Source organism: Lolium perenne, chromosome 6 (genome assembly GCF_019359855.2).
Source record: "Lolium perenne isolate Kyuss_39 chromosome 6, Kyuss_2.0, whole genome shotgun sequence".
Classification (NCBI taxonomy): Eukaryota; Viridiplantae; Streptophyta; class Magnoliopsida; order Poales; family Poaceae; genus Lolium; species Lolium perenne.
The window spans coordinates 87056807-87064171 of NC_067249.2; positions in this window are offsets into that span (position 1 = coordinate 87056807).

The following is a 7365-nucleotide window of genomic DNA, read 5'->3' on the forward strand; positions in this document are numbered from 1 at the left end:
TCATGGTGGAAATATTTGAATTACGAGTTTTAGTGAACATCTAAGAGAGTTATGAAGTTGTTCTACAACTCACGTTTCTTGGAGTATCATAGTGATGATGAAGTATCCAAGAGATGTATCCAAACCTTGTTGGGTCAATGATGAGATAAAATATTAATGCCATTATAATTTTTGTGGATTATGCTTTAGAGACTATCGCTTTAACACTAAATAGAGCATCATCATGATCCGTTGAAATGACACCATACAAGTTATGGCATGGGTATAAACCCTAATAGTCCTTTCTTTAAATTTTGGTCTAAGAGTTTACAACCAAAAATGGATAAATTTCTTTGTTGGTTATTCCAGAGAATTGATTGGGAATTCTTCCCACTATATAGACAAAGACAAAAGTGTTTGTCAATGTTTCTTATTTCCAAGAATTTTTTCTAGCGAAGTATTTGAGTGGGAGGACAATAGAACTTGATAAGGTTTATGAACCTGAGCATAATGATCAGAGTAGCGCAGCATCGGAATTGGTTCCGGAAGCGTCCACGACGATCATGGCTCCCATGACTACAAAGTGTTTTAGCCATGGAGATCGAAGTACATATTGAACCTTGTAGGTATGGTTTACTTTGTGATCAAATAAATGATTTGTGGACAAAGGATTGTTTTTGAACAATGATAAACCAACTACAAACAAAGAAGTTATGATGGGCCCTGACTCCATTAAAATGGCAGTACACCATGAAATCCAAGATAGATGAATACTTTCTTGAAAGTAAATGGATCTATGGACTTGGATGAAATATCCTTGAAGAAGCTCAACTTGTCGAAAAGTTGTTTACGACAAAATTCAAAGAGTTGACTACGATAAGATTAGATCTTCCGTAGCAATGCTTATAGTCTATGTGGATTATTCTAGTAATCACTACATATTTCTTTTATGAGATATGCTAGTAGGATGGCAAAATACATTACTTATCAGAAGTATGTATTAAAGGTGTATACAAGATACAACCAAGAGTTTTGTTGGTCCGTGGAATTCTAGATAGATATACAAACTTCAATTGGATGAAGTAAGTATCACGGAGTTGGAATCTTCACCAGATGAAATAGTCAAAGAGTTTTTGATTTCATCAGAGACGATGAAGAGGCTTGCATTTGCAAGAAATTAAGTGGGAGCGCTGAGACATATTTATAATACTTATGTAGATGACATATAGTTGGTTATAAATGATGTAATTATATAATTGATTAAAAGGTTTCATTGAAAATTAACTTCAATGAAAGGATATGGACTGAAACATATTTAGTGTCAAGATCTATGAAGATAGATTGAAACACATAATAAGTTTAAGTCAAAGTACATAGAATGGATATTGAAGTAGTTCAATATAGAAATATTAAGAAAATGTTCTTGTCATGTGAAGGTTTAACAAGACTTGAGTGTATCTGACACTCAATGAGTAAAAACACATGAGTGATTATAGATCACGGATACTATGTACACAATCAGATGTCATGTGCTCTAAAAAGTGTTATGAGCATGTACCAGAATGATTCATGTGATGATCATTGAAAAACAGTAAGAATATTCTTGAGTACTTAAGAAGAACCAAGGATATATATATATAGTTTTGTATGGAGAAATGACAAACAAATCGCTGTAAGGTGTTGCACCGATATTTGTTTTATCACATATGAAAATAAAAATTTCAATCTCAAATTAGACTAAGTGTTGTTTAAAAGGTAGCACAATGAGCTAGAAGTTGTCTAAGCTAGATTTAGAAGAGTTCTAAATATTGTGACGGATTCTACAAATGAAGGCAGAGTATGTCATTATTTTGAAAATGACAAAGGATGTTAAAGTCAAGAGGTTCTTTGAGAACTTGGTGTAGTTCCGACGGAGTCAGAACTTTGAAGCTATATTGTGTGTGACAATATTAATGACATATTTCAAACCGCGGAATTAAGGTTCCACCAGCAGACCAAACATATTTAATGCCGACTCATTAGGAAATGAGTTATGCGTTGAGAAGCAAATGAATTACAAAATACATACGTTTCTGAGCGTGTCAGATCCGTTGACTAAAACCTCTCCCGTGAGCAAAACATGATAAAGCACCAGAAGGCCAAGGTGTTATATCTTTACAAATGTAAACTAGATTATTGACTCTAGTGCAAGTGGGAGACTGTTGGAGATATGCCCAAGAGGCAATAATAAATGGTTATTATATATCTTTATGTTTATGATAATGTTTATATACCATGCTATAATTGTATTCACCGAAACATTGATACATGTGTGATATGTAAACAACAAAGAGTCCCTAGTATGCCTCTTAACTAGCTTGTTGATTAATGGATGATTAGTTTCATAATCATGAACATTGGATGTTATTAATAACAAGGTTATGTCATTATATGAATGATGTAATGGACACACCCAATTAAGCGTAGCATAAGATCACGTCATTAAGTTATTTGCTATAAGCTTTCGATACATAGTTACCTAGTCCTTATGACCATGAGATCATGTAAATCACTTATACCGGAAAGGTACTTTGATTACACCAAACGCCACTGCGTAAATGGGTGGTTATAAAGGTGGGATTAAGTATCCGGAAAGTATGAGTTGAGGCATATGGATCAACAGTGGGATTTGTCCATCCCGATGATGGATAGATATACTCTGGGCCCTCTCGGTGGAATGTCGTCTAATGTCTTGCAAGCATATGAATGAGTTCATAAGAGACCACATACCACGGTACGAGTAAAGAGTACTTGTCAGGAGACGAGGTTGAACAAGGTATGAAGTGATACCGATGATCAAACCTCGGACAAGTAAAATATCGCGTGACAAAGGGAATTGGTATCGTATGTGAATGGTTCATTCGATCACTAAAGTCATCGTTGAATATGTGGGAGCCATTATGGATCTCTAGATCCCGCTATTGGTTATTGGTCGGAGTGAGTACTCAACCATGTCCGCATAGTTCGCGAACCGTAGGGTGACACACTTAAAGTTGGATGTTGAAATGGTAGAACTTGAATATGGAATGGAGTTCGAATATTTGTTCGGAGTCCCGGATGAGATCCCGGACATCAAGAGGAGTTCCGGAATGGTCCGGAGAATAAGATTCATATATAGGAAGTCATTTTATGAGATTTAAAATGATCCGGAAGGTTCTATGGAAGGTTCTAGAAGGTTCTAGAAAAGTCCGGAAGAAACCACTATGGAAGGCGGAGTCCCAAAGGGACTCCACCTCCATGGCTGGCCAACCCTATAGGGGGAGGAGTCCCAAGTGGACTCCCCCTATGGGGGCCGGCCACCCCCCCACATGGAAGGGGGGAATCCCACCCCAAGTGGGATTCCCACCTTGGGTAGGTTTCCCTATCACATGGAAGGCTTTGGGTTCGGGTCTTATTCGGAGACTTGTAGTCCAACACTTGGGGCTTCCACCTATATAATGAGGGACAAGGGGAGGGGGGCGGCCACCCCAAGAACCACCAAGGTGGCCGCACCCCTTAGTGGCCGGCGCCCCCCTCTCCCAAAACCCTAGCCGCCCCGCTCCTCTACTTCCCGCACGCTTAGCGAAGCTCCGCCGGATTTCTCCACCACCACCGACACCACGCCGTCGTGGTGTCGGATTCAAGAGGAGCTACTACTTCTGCTGCCCGCTGGAACGGGGAGGTGGACGTCGTCTTCATCAACAACCGAACGTGTGACCGAGTACGAAGGTGCTGCCCGTTCGTGGCGCCGTGATCAAGATCTTCTACGCGCTTTTGCAAGCGGCAAGTGAACGTCTACCGCAGCAACAAGAGCCTCATCTTGTAGGCTTTGGAATATCTTCAAGGGTGAGACTCGATAATCCCCTCGTTGCTACCATCTTCTAGATTGCATCTTGGCTTGGATTGCGTGTTCGCGGTAGGAAAATTTTTGTTTTCTATGCAACGAATCCCTACAAGCGCTTACCCGGAAGAAACCCTCGAAACAAGGGGTGGCGATGCGCCTAGATTGGTTTGTTGTGAACGTGTTCGTCCTTCTTTCTCAATAACCCTAGATACATATTTATAGTCTGTAGACTTTCTAACTTGGGAATAATCCCAACCGTGCACGAGCTAAACTCTATCTTTTAATTCTAACCGACACGTAACCTACTATAATTTACAGATACACGGGCAATCTAGCCCAAACCCTTGCACGAGGCCGATTCATGAATATTTCCCGTGTATATTTTCCAAGCCCATCTCAATCACGGCCCACCTCCTGACTTGGTTAAAATCTGGTGATAACACATGCCCCCCTGGTTTTGGCAATGATAATTCCAAAACCACTCTGTTTTTTCTTCGTAGGGTCATGTCGTGGCAGAGCAGAACCGTCGCAGTATCCTTTCATCACGTTGCCTTGCCTTCTCAACTTCTCTGCACGATTTGACAGTTTTTTGGCACCACTTCCTCGGAAACCGCTGTGGCATTAAATCTCCACTATATCCCCTTTATTTAACCGCGCCGAACAGTTCGCCTCTTCATCCCCTTGCTCTGTACTAGCCATCGGCAGAAAACCCCCTTCCTCTGTAGCCATGTCTTCCTCTTCCTCCTCCTCTACCTCATCGGTTCTCTCCTCCTCATCTTCCTCCTTCCGCGAGCCCACGCCGGAGTGGGATTTGATGGCGGCGTACAACCGCCGCGCCCCAGAGGAGTGGGACCAGGAGGACCATGATTCCTCCGTCTGGTATGAGGATGACAAGTCCTTGACCGACGGAGACGACGACCTCCAATTCCTCGCCGAAGGGGAGCTGGAGACGGAGAGCGAGGACGACCGCTTCTCCTGGGACGACTTCACCTCCTCCGACGAGGAGGAAGAAGAGGAGGACAACGATTCCCTCGAAGACTACCCGCCGGCGAAGCGCTTCCGCGCCGGGTCGGATGATGATGACGATGATGACGACGATGAGGAGGAGGAGGCCCCCATCGAGGGCTACGGGAGCAGCGATGAGGAGCCCGCCGGCAGCAGTGCCGACGGCAGCTTCGACGGCGACGACGAGGGCAGCGACGGCCCATAGAGTAGCATCTACTAGTATAGGACTAGTAGTAGTAGTAGATTGTCAATAGACCTCTCTTTTGTTCTTCCTCCCTCGAGCAATCGGCTCTTCTCTGTAAGAAATTCCTTCTATTAATGAAGAAAATGTTCCTATATCGATTTTGCTTCACATCAATTTTGCCGATTGTCAAAGTAAGTCAACGCGCAAAGAGCCGATGGCAACGCATCGGCCTTTACTATAAAACGCGATTAAGGCCAAATCAGTTGCCTATTCACACGGTAGACTGCAACCTTCGTCCGAGAGAATAAACTCAGATCCCCCAAATTGCCGTTCAAACAGGTCAATTCACGGCCACGCGAACCTTAGATCTCAAACGCACAGATTCAACTCCTCAGCGAATCCAATGGGAGAATCATCCCAATCCCTCAATTGAGCTTGTTCCTCTAGAGTCGATGGCTGTGCATCGGCTTTTTAGTCTGAAGTCGATGTCTGTGCATCGGCTGTACTTGCATCTTGTTGTTTTGCATATTTTCTAAAGTCGATGTCTGTACATCGGCTTACGACTTGTATGTAATTTTTTTTACTGGCCGATTTTATGCATCGGCCCCCATATTTCACTGTCCGTCATCCCACATGCTTGGGAAATATTTCTTGAGATGTTGACCATTGACAGCTAGTGGGAATTTAACCCCATCCAGCTGCTCGAGCATATATGCATTACCCTTCAAAACCTGGTCGACTCTGTACGGCCCGTGCCAATTAGGAGACCATTTACCATATGCTTTATCCTTAGTTCCTAATGGCAACACAGCTTCCCATACTAGATCCCCAACCTGAAACTCCTTTGGCCTCACCTTCTTATTGTATGCGCGAGCTACCTTGGCTTTGTTCTCTTTAATCTTCTCCAACGACCAAAGTCTGAGTTCCGTTAGATCCTCAATACTATCACTCATCAGGGCCGCATATTCTTCAGATGTTAGATCATTCTGAAACGTAACACGTCTCGATCCAGCCGTAATTTCCCAAGGCAATACGGCTTCTTGTCCATAGACCAGCTGGTATGGCGAGGTTTTTATAGCCCCATGACATGACATGCGATAAGCCCACAAAGCTTCTGACAATACCTCATGCCAACGTCTAGGGTGCTCGTCAACTTTTCTCTTAATCAGCTTGATGAGGCTCTGGTTGGACGCCTCAGCTTGCCCATTTGCTTGAGCATAGTATGGAGACGATCGGATCAGATTAATTCCCATGTCGTCACAGAATTTTCTGAACTCTTTAGAAATGAAGACCGAACCTCCATCGGTCGTAATAGTTTGGGGAATCCCGAATCTATGAATGACATGTTCTTTCACAAAATTGACAACATCTTCCGATTTTACCTTCTTCATAGGGACGGCCTCCACCCATTTAGTGAAGTAATCTGTAATGGCCAAAATCCACTCGTGGCCTTTGCTCGATGCAAGATGGATTTTGCCGATCATATCCATGCCCGAACCTCGAAATGGCCAAGGCTTGATGATGGGGTTCATTGCTGATGCGGGTACCATCTGAATCTTCCCAAACATCTAACACGCTTGGCATCCTTTATAGTACCCGAAGTAGTCCTCAAGCATGGTGGGCTAGTAAAACCCTGATCGCCTGATCAGCCACTTCATCTTATGAGCCGATTGGTGAGTTCCACAGGCGCCTTCGTGTACCCCGTGTAAGAGCCGATTCGACTCGGCTGGTCCCAGGCATTTGAGAAGTAACCCCTCCAAGGTCCTGTAGAACATGTCATCTCCTATAAGGACATATTTCATGGCCTTGTACCTTATCCGTTTAGGTGCCCCCCGAGCCGAATCTTTCAAGTAATTGAAGATATCGGCTCTCCAGTCATCCTGTTCCAGGAACTGCACCTAAACATCGTCTTCATCTGTTACGTCCTTGTAGCCTGATGCCACCTGTGCGAGGTCGTTGGCCTCGGTATTTTGTGACCTTGGGATCCAATTAAAGTTTATGTACCTAAATTGTGCCATCAGCTCACGGCATTGCACCCATAACGGGAAAAGTGACTCACTTTCGCACTTGTATTCTTCTGTGAGCTGGGAAATCACCAACTTTGAATCTCCAAAAAGTTCCACCGCTTCTGCCCCGGCTTCCAAAAGCAACTCTATTCCCTTGCGTATTGCCTCATACTCAGCGACATTATTGGTGCAAGGGGTAGATAACCTGATTGAGAAGGAGTATGTTGCCCCCCGAGGCGACACGAGTAGAATGCCGATGCCACAACCATCATCACAAGCGATCCATCGAAGAACATGGCCCATGCACGTACAGATAGTGCTGCTATGTC